This window comes from Trachypithecus francoisi, unplaced genomic scaffold (genome assembly GCF_009764315.1).
Source record: "Trachypithecus francoisi isolate TF-2019V2 unplaced genomic scaffold, Tfra_2.0 Lachesis_group8, whole genome shotgun sequence".
Lineage (NCBI taxonomy): Eukaryota > Metazoa > Chordata > Mammalia > Primates > Cercopithecidae > Trachypithecus > Trachypithecus francoisi.
Genome location: NW_022681473.1, coordinates 119757271 through 119772642, shown reverse-complemented (window position 1 = coordinate 119772642; position 15372 = coordinate 119757271). Strand labels below are relative to the sequence as shown.

Genomic DNA, 15372 nt, shown 5'->3' with positions numbered 1-15372 from the left:
TTTCAAAGGGACTTCACCTGAACAATTGAGCGCTCAAAATAATTGGTACACTAGTGCACATTTTAAAAATTCTAGCCCTAATACCCATCCCTACAAATAATCCAGACCACAATGTCCACATCCTACATTTGGGCTGAATATGCTGTTCTCCTATGAAGTTCTTGATTTAGCTGCCTCCTTCTGCCCTTCCAGACAAGGTAGAATCCCCCAACAAGACTTCAAAGGTCCAAAGTGACTTCTTGGCTCCATAAGTGACACTCAGAGCTCTGCCCTAAGGGAGAGAAAGGGTATGCCAAGGCTGTTGCCAGGGAAGAACAGCAGGTGGCAGGAGAAGAGCTTTCTGTCTGGAAGCTGAAATGTTGAGGTGGCCCTGCTGTGGGCCCTTCTGTAATGAGATGTCCCACTTCACTGTGGATTCTCGCCAAGAGGAACTCTGGCTCCTTGGGGTTGCTGGGCTGGCCTGGGCAAGGTCAAAACTATGGCTACTCCTCTTGCCCAGTCCACAATGTCACCTGCTCCTTGACAGGAGAACATGATGAGCTTGGAGGCAGCAGTATCTTTAAATTTCCTCCACCCTAAAGTCTACTAACAAGAGGGCAGCACGTGGCCACCCTGCACCACACCAACAACACAGTCAAATGCTCATTAGAGGCCCTGGGGACATCCCACATCCAGTGGGAAAGACATAGAGAAAAATAGGGGGCAAAGCACTGCAAGCCCTACTTTTAAATTACAAATCAGCCAGGGTTTCCTGACAACAAAGGAAATTACATACAGCTGAGAGGAGTTATGCAATATGTGCACACCATTGAAATTCACATACATTACTTTGTTTATGAAATGCTTGATAAACTTTTGAGAATGAGAAAGATTATCTCTCTTTGCACAGTTACAATAACCATAATTGATATCAAAATGTTAGATTTGCAGAATAAATTATACTTTGTCATGTAATGTAATTCTCACCCAGCTACCCTATCTAGCAGAACCATGTCCCATTTGACAGATGAGTGAATCAAGCCTTAAATGGGAAGAAGAAGAAGGAGAAGGAGGAGGAAAGAAGAAGAAGAAGGAAGAGGAGGAGGAGGAAGGGAGGAGGAAGGAGAGGAGGAGCTGACGAAGTTCCCATAGTGGAATGTGGCAGACATTGGTTTCAAATTTCGTCGTCTAACTCCACATCAGTGTATTTTACTGGGCTGTAGCTTAATAAATACAAGAAGCTACCCTCTCTCCTTGAGAAATACTCCCTAGGCTGTGGCTCATTTGAGAGAGTAAGGAGTATTTAATGGGATAATAGAGATACTACAAAGGGCAAAAGGAAGACTACGATTGAGGAGCAGATGAATGAGAACCAGAACCATTGTCAAGAAGTACGCCCAGTGAAAAAAAATGGGACACGTAGAAGAGAAAGAAAGAAAGTCCAAAATGTCTGAGCAGTGTAACAGGCCTGCCATTTATCTCACTTCTGAATATCGGAAAAGGCAACATTTGTCGTCCACAGAAAAATACATGGGATTTAAAGACACTGTCAGGCTCAAGGAGCAGTGACACAACTCCCACCGCAGAGAGCCCTGAGGGGTGCTTTCCAATGGCCACTGGCGGAGTGGGCAGGGTCCTCAGGGAACCAGAGGCCTGCTCTCCATCTGGAGAGCTGCTTGCTCAGGATGCCATGGCTAAACTCCTTGATCTCTTGGCAGCATGTGGCCCCATGAAATGCTCTTCTTTGTTTTGAAAAAGCCTCTTTTTTGGGAAGTCAAGTCACCACACCATTTAGACTCCCCATCCTCCTGGACAGGATCTTCCCAAGGGCTTTCCCCAACTTGTGGTCCACCCTGTCTTACACCTCATCTCGATCTCTGTCAATCAATACTATTCACCCCTCAAGACACACTTCGACTGACCCCCCCACCCCACCCTTCCATGGAGTCCTGTCTTTTGGTCATCCCAGTGAGAAGGGATCTCTCTCTTCTGAATGCCTGCAATGTTTTGTGTCTCCTATAGCACACTGAACACACTGCCTTCTGTCATAGTTGGGTGTCAATATCCTCCCAATAAGGGATTAAGTTGGGTATCCTCCCTATAAGGGATTAACTTGTTTCTAAGACCTTTGTCTTTTTGTTAGGGTTAGGGTTAGACCAATTTACTTGATAGATGAAAAGACTCACAGAAGTCATCTAAGTCAATGTGCCCATGTTGTAGATGAGGAAATGGACCCCAGAGAGCTGACATCGTTTAGGCAAATTCACACATTCTCCTCTAGGGTAGGCTAGGGGAGAGCTGGAATTCATTTGCACCCTGAAATCAGGGACGTGCTTGCCCAGAATGAGGACAGAAAAGGTTGAAGGAATGAATGATACTGTCAAATCCCCTAGACCTGCCATTCCACTGTCAAAAGTGGTTCAGCCAGAGACACAGACAATTAGTAGGGGATCCTCAAGTCAACCTCATCCCAGAGATAACCATCTCACTCAGCATATGCGTCTGGGTGGCACCATCAGCAGCACACAGTATCTGTTCCCATCCGAAGGGCTTTTCACAAGGAGCTCATTCTGAGCTTCTTGATAAGCAACTGGGTAGTGGCGTTATTTTTAATCAACTGACCAGGGACGAAAGTTCTTCAGAGAATTCTGCTTTTGTACATTAAAAAAAAAAAAAAATCAATCTATCACTAATGAAAGATGATTGAAAATTGCTAATACCAACCAATTGTGTAACTTTGCCTTACAAAAAAGGAGAATGCTCATGAGTTTCCTCGTCTCCTCTACTGTAAACAATGCACAGGGCTCAGCTCCCACCACCGTCTCCCCCTGCACTCAGCAGGCTGCTGGTGGTTATTACAGGAGGCTGCCTTACCATTAGCACAGCAATGCCAATTAATTGCAGTCATGAGCAGACTTCACATTGAAGGAAACTCACAGCCTGAGCCCTAGCAGCATTTGTAGATTTGGAATGTGTTTAGAAAGCTCTGTTTCCAGGGGGTGTGGTGTGTGTCTCTACAAAGAGGGGAAGGCTCTGAGGGTCAGGGGTGTGGTGGATGTGTGTGTGTGTGTGTGTGTGTGTGTGTGTGTGTGTTGTGTGTGTGTGTGTATGTGTGTGCGAGAGAGAGAGAGAGAGAGAAAGAGAGAGAGAGATAAAAAAGAGAGAGCATGTGTGTGCTGTGCATGTTTCTGCTATCTTAAAGTAGCCAGGTGCCTTCCTTTGGAGAGAGAATTGGGTCGGGGAGGAGGGCACTGCTGGAGAGATGAGCTTTGGGTGTGCTGAGAAGGAGGAGTCTCTGTGAACAAGAGAAATGAGACTTTGAATACAAGGGATTTGGGAAAGGAGCTAAATGCATGCCTAAGTAGGAAGTTTCTGAAGATGGAGGGAGAGGGTTCCTGCAGAGACATCCATCTTTGGTTCTGGAAACAATTTATCATGCAAAAGAGGTGCCTACAGTGCTCTGTGCCTCTTGGTTTCCTTTACTTTCCTTCCCCCACCATCTTCATGAGAACCTCGGATGTGCCTCTCTTTGCACCTCCCACTCTGTTGTTTTTATTCTCTCCTTTCTCTCTGTTTGTAAGTGATAGGCAGTGAGGACAAAGTCGCTCCTCCTTACTAGGCAACCAGGCTCCACTGAGTCTGTTGTTTAGAACCTTGTAGAAGTCCTGAAACAAACCCCAAAAGAAGCACTGTTTTCCCTTGAGGACCTTCTAATGTATTTTATTTAAAGGCCCACACACTGGGCCGTCAAAGTCACATGCAATGTGACAAAGTGGGTAATTATGTTTTGCTTAGCACACATCAAAGAAACAAATGGCTCGAGAGTGGTGTGCTGTGCACTCGGGCGTGATGTGTGAGGCCAGCCTGGCTGGGGGTCTGGGCGGGGGTGTGGCCATCAGAGCCCAGGCTGGCCCTCTGGTCCCCACCTTAAAAGGAATGAGGCTGGGAGACGTCTTTCAATCTGGGAGCTGAAGTGGAATCCACCTGGCCTGCATCTGATGCTCCTTTGTTTGGTTTGCATGGAAACGTGTGTTTATGGGGGAAACTCCAAGCCTGCTTTCTACAGACAGATGTTTCTGATCTCTGTCCCTCATCACGTCAAGAAGGTTCCTTTTGGGAGATGAACTATCATTTAGTTTTCTCTTCCCCTGGTGCAGGAGATGGAAATAAAATACCAACACTTCCTAAAATCCAGACGCTCCCTTTGGAAGTGGGTGACTACAAGCAGCCTTTGACAAAGGACTCATTTAGCACTCAGTGCTACTGCAGCTCAATAGAAAAGACAGGCTGCACTGAAGGTACAAATTATGTCCACAGTCCTTGTCAGTGGTGAAAAAAGAGGAATAAAGCCAGATTCTATGTCGCCGATGCCAAGACCAGCTACTCTTTAAACGCAGGAGGACTTCATCCATCTCCCCTTCCCTCTACTTACCCCACAGGCTGGAAAAACTTGTCGCTTTAAAATTTAATTATATAAAATCCTGCTCCCTTTACCCCCTGTGGATGAGCAATTGTTCTGCTATTTCTATAAAACGCCACAGGAAATATGAAAATAGGAGGCAGGATTTGGAGCAAGACTGTTCCTGAGTGCCTGTGGTTAGCAGCGTCAGAGGAGGCTGTGAGGATTTTACGTCTGTGACAAGGAAGTGGAAAGAGGAGGGAGAAAGAGTGGGAAGGCAGGTACTGCAAGAGACCCATCTTGGGATGCTGCAGTGTGACCTTTGACCCGAAGGAACCAAACCTGGGGCTGAACCGAAAGGAGAACAGCCCTCACCTGTGCCAAGCTCACTTCCTAAGGCAGGAGATCTGGGCTGGCAGATGGGTCAAAATGAGTCATGAGCTGGAGGGGAATGAACGATGCATTTCTCCGTAGTGTGAAATGCCCTCTCCAAAATAGACTGGGAGGTATCCATGGTCTCATTCATCTTTTTTTGTTTTTTTGAGATCAAGTCTCGCTCTGTCAGGCTGGAGTGTAGTGGTGCAATCTCAGCTCACTGCAACCTGCGCCTCCTGGGTTCAAGTGATTCTCCTGCCTCACCCTCCCGAGTAGCTGAGACTACAGGCACATGCCACCATGCTTGACTAAGTTTTGTATTTTTAGTAGAGACGGGGTTTCACCATATTAGTCAGGCTGGTCTCGAAGTCCTGACCTCAGGTGATCCGCCCGCCTCGGCCTTGTAAAATATTCTTTAAACAAATATTTTACTGGAAAGCAGTTTTGAGTAGCAACTGAAAGTATAGGCACTGGAGCCAGAAGCCGAGATTTCAATCATGGCTCCTTCACTTACTAAAGGGATATACGTGGCAAGTTACTCTCTTCTTGCATTGATTTTCTCATCTGTAAACTGGAGATGACAATAAAAGTACCTCCTTCATATAAAGTGCCTAGAACAGTGCTATCATAATCATCTAATAAGTCACTGTAATATAGCAAATAGCGAACTAGATACAAGGGCAACAGTGTAGTAGGAGGCCCTGTGCTTGCATTCTGGTGGCTCATAACTTAATGGGGAAGACAGATGTGTATACACATTACCTACAGTGCGATGGGAGCAAAGAGAGTGGCATCTAACAAGTCTGAAATTTTGAAGATGAGTCCATCTAAGGATCAAAGGATTTGGGAACACTTAGCAGAAGAGATGGGTCTGTAGTTTTTTTAGAGTTAGTAGGAAGTTACCAATTGGAGAGAGGAATTGGGTAATTTCTAGGACACAAAAGAAAGAACAAAGAAGCTGAGGTTTAAGGGATCATGGCCTGTTTGGTAAGACACAGTGAGAAGTGACTTGTGCCAAAGAAAGGCAGGAGAAGAAGCCAGAAAGAAGCCCACACGTCTCGCTAGACAGTTTGGGTTTCATTTTGTTGGAAATATTCACTGGATTTACTGTTTTGTTTTGTTTTTTTCCTAGGTACTCAGTCTTTTCATTTTCTTCAGCTTTGAGATATAATTGACAAATAAAATTGTATATATTCAAGGTGTACAACGTGATGTTTTGATGTAAGTGTGCATTGTGAAGTGATTGCCACAATTAAGCTAATTAACATATCCATCACATCACATAGTTACCTCTTTTTGGTGTGTGTGACAAAAATACTTACGATCTACTCTGTTAGAACATTTCAAGTGTGCAATACATTGTTATCAACTGTAGTCATCATGCTGTACGTTACTTCTCCAGAACTTATTCATCAGGGGCTTTAGAGTTATACTGATGGGGGTTTTACCGACTGCCTATTTGACCTGAGACAAGTTGTAAAATGAGAATGATAGTGTCCACTTATGGAGTTATCATGAGGATTAAATAAGGCAATGCACAGAACAGTGCCTAACACACAGTAGGCACTCCATAAATGAGAGGTCTTAGTATCATCCCAGCGGGGCAGATCAAGGCCAGCGAGCCCTTCCTCAGGGATGCATGGAGACACAGTGTCCCTTCCTCCCTGCTAAAAAGCACAGAAACATCTGTTAGCAAAGCTTGGCTCTGTCATCTTACCAGGGTAATGGTCAGAGCTTTGTAGGAAAGCTCCCTCGCCTCTGCAGGGATCTCACCTGAATCCCCAGTGTAGCCCTGCACCTGGGAAACAGAAGGAGACACAAGCAAGCAGCAATCCCTGCCGAGTTAGCAAGGCAGCAGCCACCAAATGGACAGTTCACTCTATAAACACAAGGGGCATGCCTTGTTAGAAAGGATCTTTCTAGAGGTAGAGTGCAAATATGAGCAAAAGTGACTCAACCCAGGACTGAAAAGTGATCTGCTGCCTCAGCAAAGCCATCGCACCCCAACTGGGGAACTGGGAAGAGGCTCCCAGCCAAGGCAGAGTCTCGTCCACAGCCTGCCTGGGAAGAGAATTTCAAGGAGGTTAAAGTCACAGGAATTAGAGAGCCAGGAGGTTCAAGGCCCTTCCATTGCCAGTAGGAGTGTGGGGGCGTGGTTTTATTACATAGAAGCTGGTGGTTTTCATGGTATGAACCATTCCAAACAGATACATGGCAGGGATGGATGGCTAGAAAGCATTGAACCAGGACAGAGTGAACTGGACAGGATTAAATCAAACTCAGGCACTGGCTTCACTGAGCCTTGCTTGTGCCTGACTTGCCCTCAGGGAACAGCAAGGTTGAAACTGTACTGGTGGGTAGGGCTGGCGGGGAAGAGAGGGGTCTCTTGGGAAAACGAGGAGATTGAAGGAAAGGCAGGGAGTCAGGTGCTTAATCTTTGAGGGAGTAATCCACTTTCTTTCTCCCTGGGTAGGAAAGAATGATCCCAAGAGTGGTTCCAGTGCGGAAGTCAGAGTGACGTACCCCACTCTCTCGTACCTTGCTTTCTCATCAACTCCACCTCTCTGGTCTTCAGTGGCCACCATGTGCAGCCTTCCTAAGCAGAAAGTCTGCTCACACTTGCACTGGAGATAAGGAACCTGGGCCCCAGGGAGCCCTGTCCCATCAGGGAGCCTCTTGTATCAAGTGTATCTAGTTATTCCATAATTTAACTGCAGCCTGAGTACAGAAAGCTCTTTTGTTGTGGTGTCTGATAATGCAGTGAGACTCCTTCCCCTCTGTGAGTTAATGACGTTTGTGGGGAGATGACAGGTGGGTATGAAAATGGAATTGGATGGGGTGGGGGCAGGCTCTGGCTCTGCTCCTTGCTCTTGCAGTTTCTGCCGCTCAGCCCCTGAGGAAGAGCGTGGGATGCTATCTATCAGTCTGTGCATCGGGATTTTCATCTAATTTCATAATGAAGACGTTGCTCCATCAGATACAGACGACATGTCAGCAGAAATGCAAAAGGCCATTTTTATGTGTCAGCTGACTCTCTGCGGGGCCCCCACCTGCCCGCAATTGTGCAGCCAGTACAGGCTTGAGGGAAGGGCTCCATCATGCTCGATTGGTTCTACAGATATGCTGGATCTCTCTTCCCTTCATCACCTTTTCCTCTCCAGCTGGAAGCCCTGTGAGGGCAAGAGTCTTTGCCTGTTTGCTGTTATATACCCAGTGCCTGGAACGCAGTAGGTACTCAGCTTGGAAGAATGAATAAACCCTATCCTCACTGCTTCCCAGGCGAGGTGTGGTGTCCAGTCTTCACAGACCTACTCACTCCTCAGAGCTGAGGCCTCTGTCAAGCCTGCTCCACTCTGAGGCTCTTCTTTACATTAGGATGAGGGATTACACTGCTTGACCCAAACGGTGGGTCTCAGCATCAGCTGTTACCCGGCTATAAGGCTGGGCTGTTGCTCTGCAAAGTTCTGTGTCTCAGCTTCCTCTTCTGTATAGTAGAGCCACTAACGGCCCCTGCCTCATGGTTTGCTGTGAAGGTTGAGTGCACCTAAAGGGCTAAGAGCAGCCCTGACACACAGGAAGCACTCAAGAATTATTAACCTTTATGTTCTACAAGAGTCTGTGTCCTCTTTCCCTGTATGGAAGTGTTTTGTCCCAGGAACCCACAGGTGACATAGTTCCTGCGGGATTTGCCAATCACCAGCTCAAGACAGGATGGCAAGCCTCTTCCCGAATAGCCCCCCTTTCCATGACTTCCCATCACTGCGTGCTCTTCTCAGAACCCCCTGGTGTTTCCCTTGGGCCCCGTGTTTCCCTGTGCTAGACCCAAGGATTGTTTATTTGTGGAATGTCATAATTTTTACAGGTGATATTTCCTCTAAATGCCCAAAGCAACATGGCCACTGTGGTGTGGGAGTTCAGAACCCTGTTTCCAGAGCCACAAACCTCAGCTCTGCCCTTTTCTAGCTATGAGACCTGGGAATATTACAACCTTCTAACTGTTTAGTGTTGCTGTGTTTTTGTTTTTCTTTGAGATGGAGGTTTGCTCCTGTTGCTCAGGCTGGAGTGCAAGGGTGCGACCTCTGCTCACTGCAACCTCCACCTCCTGGGCTTAAACAATTCTCCTGCCTCAGCCTCCTGAGTAGCTGGGATTACAGGTGTGCGCCACCACATCCGGCTAATTTTGTATTTTTAGTAGAGATAGGGTTTATCCATGTTGGTCATGGATACCTGGTCTCGAACTCCCGACCTCAGGTGATCTGCCTGCCTCGGCCTCCCAAAGTGCTGGGATTACAGGTGTGAGTCACTGTGCCTGGCCAACTTTTTAGTGTTTTTATCCATAACATGGGGACTCTACTAGTATCTAGTCTGTGGGGTTGCTGTAAAGATTAAATGAGTTTATCCCCATGAAGGGCTCAGAATAGCTCCTGTCACCTGTTAAGAATTCAGTAAATATTAAATATTATTATTTGTAGCTATCATATGGCCACTTCCTCCCCCAGTGCACACAAACATGCATCCCTTTAATAAAAGAAAAGTTGAGACCCACTCCCATTCAATGCCATCTGGCCATGAATAGCAGGGCTTGTCCACGTACAAAGATATGACGCTGCCCTTTCTACTTTTAGCGGGTGATAGGGGAGTGAGGTTTACCTTGAAAATCAACTACAGCCTACCGCCTTTGAAGGAGTAGGGAAACCAAGCCTGGTTTTGGTACTGGCTTGTCATCTTCCCTCTACCACCTCTTGCTCTAATATTTCAGACACCGAGTTCCTAACCTAAGCCAAAGACAACGTGCACGGTATGGGGGTCAAACCAACTGAGTCTGAGCCTTGATTCTGCCACAAATTAGTTGTGTCACAAAGAGAAAATCACTCCTCTCTAGACTTCAGTTTCTTCATTTGAACAGTGATGGTGCTGCACCTGGTGCTGTTTTTTCTCTCTCCTTCTCTGTGAATTTAGAGGCTCTGTGACCATGGGTGTAACGCAAAGGTCTCGGAGACTGTCTCTGTGACCTGGACGGGCTCTGGCTCTGGCCTTGAGGGGGAAGATGTGACCTACTTGTCTACAAGCGGCCGTGATTTCCATTTGGATTTGGTGGCATCATGATGGACAAGCCCACCAGTTCCCTGTCTCCAGCTTTGGGAAGGAGACTGGAGATATCATGACCTTTGAATATGAAATATGCGTGTTTTGACTTTTCCTTTTTAATTATTTGAGATGCACTATAACTGGCATGAAAAGGTTATGACCTGATGTGTAAGTCTTGACAAGTAGCAAACAGCCCAAGAAAAAAAGCTCTGAATTTCTCATTCATGGGGACGGTTTGGGCCATATTCTGGGTGTGAGGCTAGGGAGCACAGAAGTTCTTTTCGCAGGTGCTGCCATCTTTTCCTTCCTCAGCAGAAACGTGCACTCAGGGTGTGCCACCAACTTTATGTCATGGGGAGTGTGACTGCTTGTGCTTTTTATACAGCCTTATCTTCCTCCTCAACCCAGTCATTCATTATTTTCCTGAACTTTTTTGACCTATTCCCTATTTTCTCAGGAAAAGAAAAAACAAACAGTGAAGTAGAAACTCCTACCTTTTATCAATTTCTTGTTGCAGCAAGTCTAAATGTTTAAATATGGTAAACAAGATCTCTTGAATTAAGCTAAGACTTGCTTGCCTCAGAACCCATCACAAATAAGCAGAGAATATTTGTTCCCTCTCTTTTGCTATCCAGCAGATACATCATTCCTCACCGGAATTGTGGATTGAATTTTCCCTCAACTTCTGCCATCATGGAAGGCTCAGTCCAAATCCCACTCTCTTCATGAGATACTCCGAATGGAAAGAGAGCAGTATTCAGCACCAGGGTGACGAAGTAACTTCTCTAGCATGTTGTGATGGTTAATTTTATGTGTCCACTTGTCTGGACCACAGCATCCAGATATTGGATTGAATATTATTCTAGATGTCATGTACAGGTGTTTTTAAATGAGATTAACATTTAAATCCACGAACTGTCAGTAAAGCAGATTACTCTCCATAATATGGGTGAGCCTCATCCAATCAGTTGAAGGTTCTAATAGAAAACGACTGACCTCCCTGAAGATGAGGGAATTCTGCCAGCCAAAGTCCCCTGGACCTGAGCTGGGACATCAGCTCTTCCCTGTTGGCCCATCTTGTAGATTTTTGAACTTCCCAGTCGCTATAATTCCATCAACTAGTTCTTCAAATCTTGCTCTTTCTCGTAGATAAAGACACACACACACACACACACACACACACACACACACCCCTATTGATTACCAATTCTGATCCTCTAGATAATTCTGACTAATAAATATATGTATTCTGCTGTTATCCTTTCCCTATAGGCAAGACTCTCACTTGGGCCGTTTGTTGGAATATATCCTTCCTCTGTGAAGCTCTTCCTGGATTTTACCCTATTTTCTAAATCCCAGTTAGTGGATGTTAGGCAAAGAGAAGAAAGCTGTGTGACATTGTTCTCTGCTGGTGATGGAGATGGCACAACACGCCCTTTGGTCAGCCCCACAACCTTCTGTCCTGCAAGTGCTGTGCCTGTACTTGGAATCACAATTTGCATCCACAGCCCTGTCTCTTCAAGCATGCAGGTGGCTTCTCACCTTCACCTGTCCTGTTTCGCCATTTCTCCCCAGTAGTTAAGAGTAGGTAGACAAGGTACTCAGTAATTGGAAAGAAAAATTGTAGGCTGAAAATATGACAAAGCTATAGCCTTTTTGGTGCTTCCTAACTGGGGATATCTTTCTCTCTTCTAAATGCCCGTATTGCATTTTTCAGCTTTTCTTAGTGGAGGAGTAAAATGCTGCCTCACACTCTCTCTGTCTGTGCACTTCGTCCACTGTTACTGTGTTTTGCATGCTGGTGTCCACAGTGGCTGCTTCTCTGCATCAAAGCTTTGGGGTGGGTGTGTGTGTGTGTGTGTGTGTGTCTAATTGAGAGTTCACAATTAATTGCCTTTTAGGTAGATTTTATTATCCCCAATCTGAAATTCTGCAGTGTCAAGTAAATGACCCTGATCATTAAAGAGTGACCAGTCAGGGACTGGAACTCGGTGTTTCTGACTTCAAATCTGTGAACTTTTCACTACTGCAGTGCTTCCTCAAACCGTTGACAGGAGGGTTGTAAGAAAAAGTTCTATTTGCCTATGTCCTTATTGTCTTAATTTCTCATCTTAAGTGCTCGATGCATGTGAATGAGGGCAATGGAATGGAAGACAGTCACAAACAATGGAGCCCAGACTGGGCTGGACAACTGAGTGAAGGCCTCCTTAGGAAAGGAGCCACGAAACCAAGGTGAAAACTATCAACATTTGTGTAGGAAAGCAGACCACAGGGTAATACCCTGACTCCTCTCCATAGGAAGGTTCTGGCAAGTTCCATGAAGACAAACATTCAGAAAGTAGACAATAATGTAAGCACTAATGGTTACCACTGGAATGCTTTTTCAGTAGTTCCTAATATCTTTTCAGCATCTGACAGTTCCCTACCTGCCGAATGTAGTTAGGAAGCCCTACATCTTTGCATATGGGATTAGCCCCTATCAGAGTTTAGAATTAGTTATCATGACTTCAGCTAACCCCAGCTTTGGGGGCAACAGAGAAAAAAAAAAAAAAAAAGAGTGAGATTGGAATTTATCCTTCCAGATGCCACAAGGAACTGAACAGGAAGAATTTGTTCCCTGAACAGCCAGGCTATAAATTAAATGCCAGAGGCAAATGAGAGCATGTATATATCATCCTAAGAATATAGATAACAACCAGAAAGCTGTGGGTTAGTCCTGTGACCCTTGAATCAAGCAGGAATTCTTCCCAATGCCTTTATCATGCTTCTGTCCCTGGTACCTGGCACTGGACTCCCAAGTCCAGAGCCCTGGGCAGGAAACTCTCTGTGTGAGGAGCTTCTCTGCTAATCCCCAGCTTAAACTTTCTCTTCTTTAGCTCCAAGCTAGTGCTCCTTGTCCTAGCACCTGCTGAGCAAATGAATAATTCCCTTCCCTCATTTGCATTGTTACCTTGAAGGTATTTATAGCCTGTGATTATCTGCCCCTTGAGTCCTCTCCTTCTCTAGCCTATAATTCAGCATTAGACCCAGATCTGTTTGCTGTGGAACTGAGAGTATGCCTAGGAGCTCTGCTGTCAGAGCCAGCACCAGCAAGGACTGCAGCCTTCTTAAGGCTTCAGCAGCGGTTCAAAAACGAAGAAAAAAGTCAATCTCAAAATTGGTCTTCTTGGTTCTATTTATTGAGGGTTTTATGACTTATCTGCTGGGTTGGAAGAGATTTAGCCATTTGCCCAGATGGCTATGTGCACATATGTGTTTGTGCATGTGGGAGAGGGTAGAGAGGCGGAATAGGAAGAAGAAAGTTGATGTTTCAATGTCTCCAGCCTCTTATCTCCTGTCCACTATGGCTCTATGCACCAGTCTATTGTAATCCTTGAAGGTGGCAAAAGCAAAAAGCAGATCAACAATTGCAAACACTACACAGACAAACACAAAAATTCTAACCCCCACCTCTTATAACAGATAATTATTTCCTCTTCAAGATTCTAAGGCCACAGACCATTGAAACATCAAGAAGACTATATGTGGAATCTAGGAAGAGGAAAGGAATTTGGGACTATTTAAGACTGCAAGAGAAGAGCCACAGCTTGAGCCAAGGATCTTTTTGGGAGTTTATCCACAAGACCTCAGGAGCTAGATTCAAAGGTGACAAAAAAAAATATTTTTCAAATAAGTATTTTTTTCAAAAAATTAATGTTTTGATTTTGAAGCCAGTCGTGTCCTTCCCAAGACATTATAGTGCTACAAAGCTAACAAGTAAGACTATTTTCCATTCCACCTTTCTGAAACCCTCTATTTTGCTTTATATTCTTGAATTCACCTAAGAAGTTTACTTCAGTTTAAAAGCAAGAGTGCTGAAGATTGGTGTTTGGGAGTGGGACTGTCGTCATTAAGATGACCCAAAATTTCAGTGTTTTTATGTTGTTTCCAGAAAAAGTTGTCCACACAGTGGAAAAATCTGGCAGTCACTAACTTGACCCAGGAATCAGTTTTAACATCTCCAGGTGTGGGACGGGTGGACGCTGTGCTTCCTGATGTGAAGGCCCCAAGAAAGCACAGCATCACTTCTGTGATGTTTCCACCTAGATGCACTCCTGGGATGGGCCATAACAAAAGGTGGAAAGACCCAGGTTTGAGGTCATTTTACAGAATGAGAAGTCTGAATACACATGAAGTTTGCTGAGAGGTAGGAGGAGACCAAGGAACTACTCTGGATTGAAGGAGACTGTAGGTTATGACAACTGAATTCAGTGTGTGTTCCTGGGAAGGATTCTGGGCCAGAAAGAAAAAAGAGCTGTTGTCAGGATGGATGACAAAAGATGAGCGACTTCTGTGAATTGGAGGTGGTATTGACATCAGTGTCAATTTCCTGATTGGCAGGGTATATAGTGGTAAGGAAGTGAGAGCTGTTACTCCGGGGAGGTGAACACTGGAGTATTTAGGGGTGGTGGGAACTCCTCTTAGGCAAAGATCTCCCCCTCTCTCTTTATTTTAAGAGCGAGTCATCATTAAAGAGATATTACTCATGAGTGCAGCATCAGCCAGCACTGAGGTAGACCAGCTTACATGAGTGAGACATCCCTATTTTTCCTGTCTAAAGAATAAAAATGGCAATGGCTATGACAGAGAGGTAGTGCAAGATTTAATGAAAAAAATACGTGTACACTGTAAAGTGCTGTATGAACATTATATATATACACATAGTTTTTTTTTTTTTTTAAATGGAGTCTCCCTCTGTCACCTAGGCTAGAGTGCAGTGGCGCCATCTCGGGTCACTGCAACCTCTGCCTCCTGGTTTCAAGCAATTCTCCTGCCTCAGCCTCCTGAGTAGCTGGGAAGCATATGCCACCATGCCTGGTTAATTTTTGTATTTTTAGTAAATACAGACGGTGTTTCACCATGTTGGCCAGGCTGGTCTCAAACTCCTGACCTCAGATGATCCACCTGCTTAGCCTCCCAAAGTGCTGGGATTACAGGTGTGAGCCGCCATGCCAGGCCAAGACATAATTTTTATTAAAGAAAAGATCAGGAGTTCAACAGAGTAAGTCCATCCTACCAAGCAAAATGATCAAGCATGCTGGCTTCGCTTTGAATCCCACTTTTGTCTCTTCCCTCCCGAGCCTTCTTCCTGTCCCCAACTCTAGCCACAACCCCCTTCTCACAGGGTGTCTCTTTATTATGTAATCCCCAAACTCACTGAGGACACGTTTTCCTCCCAAGAACAGCAGAATGGTAACAAAGAACACATGAAAAGAAAATGCTTTCAAGGACCAAAGGCATTCATCCACAAATATGGAACTTCCAGCACAGAAGTCAGTGACAAAGCCCTGCATGCCCCCATCTCAGGCGTCCTGAGAACACCGTCCAGTGGGACGAGGCCAGCCCTGCCCTGAGAAGCTGAGATTCCCACCCCACCTGGAGGGAGCTGAGCACCCTCACAGCTCCTCTGAGCCCCTGACTCCAAAGGAGACTCTTCTCCTGCGGTATCCAACGTAGAGGGCGGAGTCCCTTAAAGTAAAATTCCACAATAG

At 45.5% G+C, this 15372-nt stretch overlaps 1 protein-coding gene across 3 annotated transcripts in view; it reads right to left on the bottom strand.

Annotated features, from left to right (window-relative positions):
- NTM (neurotrimin) overlaps positions 1-15372 on the bottom strand; it is a 963524-nt gene that overhangs the window by 451718 nt on the left and 496434 nt on the right. The window lies entirely within an intron of this gene.